At 38.5% G+C, this 2721-nt stretch overlaps 2 long non-coding RNA genes across 2 annotated transcripts in view; one reads left to right on the forward strand and one right to left on the reverse strand.

Annotated features, from left to right (window-relative positions):
* LOC107685888 (uncharacterized) overlaps nucleotides 1-2721 on the forward strand; it is a 26253-nt gene that overhangs the window by 3020 nt on the left and 20512 nt on the right. The gene's annotated exons all lie outside the window — the stretch shown is intronic.
* The window catches only part of LOC107685886 (uncharacterized), an 11295-nt gene continuing 8701 nt past the window's right edge, over nucleotides 128-2721 (reverse strand). Inside the window, exons 3-4 of the long non-coding RNA XR_001634001.1 lie at nucleotides 616-732; nucleotides 128-290 (exon numbers count right to left, since the gene is read on the reverse strand). This is a non-coding gene — a long non-coding RNA (uncharacterized LOC107685886). The remainder of the gene's footprint in view (nucleotides 291-615; nucleotides 733-2721) is intronic.

Below are 2721 nucleotides of genomic sequence, written 5' to 3' on the forward strand. Positions count from 1 at the left end.
ATGATACTGATCTGGTATTCATTCAATAGTGAGGAACAGTGAAGGGTCAAGAAAGTGATTTGTGTGTGTGTGTGTGTGTGTGTGTGTGTGTGTGTGTGTAGGTTGCTGGAATGCACAATAAGCCGTTTGTATAAAATAATCTGATCAATGCAAAAAAACATCTAGTGTCATACCTGGGGTCAGAGGTCACTGTTGCCTCACGGAGTGCAGGGGGATTCATCATAGATGCATTACCCTTCACAGACACACCACTGGGTTCTGGAGACTCTGATCTCAGCCTCTTCCACCTGCTGATAGTGGCAATGGACAAAACAGCATATTAGTCTTGTCTGCTGTTTGCTGTCAATTTCTGATCTTAACCACTGATTCCTGTCTTAATGTATAGCTTGAATGCACTATACTTTTACATTTATTTATTTAGAAGACACATTTATCCAGACCAAATTACAGTTCCGAGATTCAGAAAGAGCAGGTTCAAGAAAGTGATTTTTGTGCCTCTCTGTGATGCTACTATATGAGGTACTGTTCACCCACCGACTGCAGGCTTCTGGAATTCAGTGCAAGTCAATTAAAAAAAAAAGCATCTGGCAAGTGTAAAAATGGCAAGTGTCTTACCTGAGGTCAGAGGTCACTGTTGCCTCACGGAGTGCAGGGGGATTCATCATAGATGTATTACTCTTCACAGACACACCACTGGGTTCTGGAGACTCTGATCTCAGCCTCTTCCACCTGCTGATAGTGACATGGAGACTCTGCCTCTTCCACCTGCTGATAGTGACAATGGACAAAACAGCATATTAGTCTTGTCTGCTGTTTGCTGTCAATTTCTGATCTCAACCGCTGATTCCTGTCTTAATGTATAGCTTGAATGCACTATACTTTTACGTTTATTTATTTAGAAGACACATTTATCCAGACCAAATGTGACCCTGGACCACAAAACCAGTCATAAGGGTCAATTTTTCGAAATTGAGATTTATACAGCATCTGAAAGCTGAATAAATAAGCTTTCCATTGATGTATGGTTTGTTAGGATAGGACAATATTTGGCCGAGAAAACTATTTGAAAATCTGGAATCTGAGGGTGCAAAAAAATCAAAATATTGAGAAAATCGCCTTTAAAGTTGTCCAAAAGAATCATATCAACCTGTGGAAAATGGGCATCTGATGTCCCCTTTAATAAAAGCATTCAGCCAATCTCGATTTATGTTTTTTTGTGAGATATTAAGTATCAGTGTTTTGTCTTTCCTCAGGTCAGAGGTCACTGCTCCAAAGCTGAGATCCGGAGGCTTAAGTAAGGATACATGACTCTTCATAGAAACATAGCTTGGTTCTGGAGATGTGGTTTCGGGATTCTTTAGGCTTTTGACATCAATCAAAGGATTCAGTCAATCTCCATTTATATATTATATATTAAAGCGTGTAAAAATAGCAATTGTCTTACCTGGGGTCAGAGGTCACTGATGCATCACTAAAGGCAGAAAAGGCAGAGTTTATGGGTTGATCACAGCTTGAGCCAGCAGATGGAGAACTCATTTTAAAGTCAGTGTCCTGATTCTCCTTCTCATGGAAATTCATTCTGGAGGCTGTGTCCTACTACTCTCATTAAAAATAAATAAATAAATAAATAAATAAATGACATTTATAAGTACATTTAAAAGAAATTTAAAGGAAAGTTCATATGAAATACCGCTCTATAAACAGATCCTAAGTAAACTCAACAGTGCCAGTTTTGTTTTGTTTTTTTTTTCCAAATAAATAAAGACTCCAGAGCAGGGTCAAAAATTTACTTTTTTTTATTAAGGATCAATATTTTTTTACCTTTTGTAAGGGCAGTTTTTATGATTATTTTATTAAATTTATCTGTGTTGTCTTTTATGTCAGATACTTAAATTGAATCAGTTACTTCAAATCAATCAATTTAGTTACCAATAAAATCAATAAAATAAAATCAAAGGTGAAACAGAAACAGAGGCATGTTTATTTACATAGACAAGTTAATGCTGTTTAAAAGTGGCATGCATGTATTTACATGACAACTGCATATTGCATTATAAAAAATACCAGGCAGAACTGCAAAAAAAAAGAAAAAAAAGTTAAGAACTCTGATTTCGTCAAACCACCAGTGGGAGGTATAGGGTGCTTTCACTCTAGCACTTTTGGTGTGCACCCGGGTTCGATTGACATCAAGAGTTCAGTACGTTCGAATGATGTGCTCGCTGTCTTCCGAACTCGGGTGCGCACTCGCGAACTGTACCCGAGTCCGCTTAAAAGGGGTGGTCTGGGGTATTATGTGAGTATAGGAGAGCATAAGTCTAAGTGGATGTCTATGACATGCGGAGTCCCACAAGGCTCAATTCTTGCACCGCTCTTGTTTAGCCTGTATATGCTCCCACTAAGTCAAATAATGAGAAAGAACCAAATTGCCTATCACAGCTATGCTGATGATACCCAGATTTACCTAGTGTTACAAACCCCTGCTAAGTTTCAGCAGAAAAAAGAAAGGGGAATGCAGCATAAAGAGGACACGTGAATCCAAATGCCAAACGAAAATATTTATTTAACATAACAACCTTAAACGAGCGGGTCGTAACACCTGCCAAACCTGATTTATGCTCCCTGATGATACTGATCTGGTATTCATTCAATAGTGAGGAACAGTGAAGGGTCAAGAAAGTGATTTGTGTGTGTGTGTGTGTGTGTGTGTGTGTGTGTGTGTGT

Source organism: Sinocyclocheilus anshuiensis, unplaced genomic scaffold (assembly GCF_001515605.1).
Source record: "Sinocyclocheilus anshuiensis isolate Anshui unplaced genomic scaffold, SAMN03320099.WGS_v1.1 scaffold1074, whole genome shotgun sequence".
NCBI lineage: Eukaryota > Metazoa > Chordata > Actinopteri > Cypriniformes > Cyprinidae > Sinocyclocheilus > Sinocyclocheilus anshuiensis.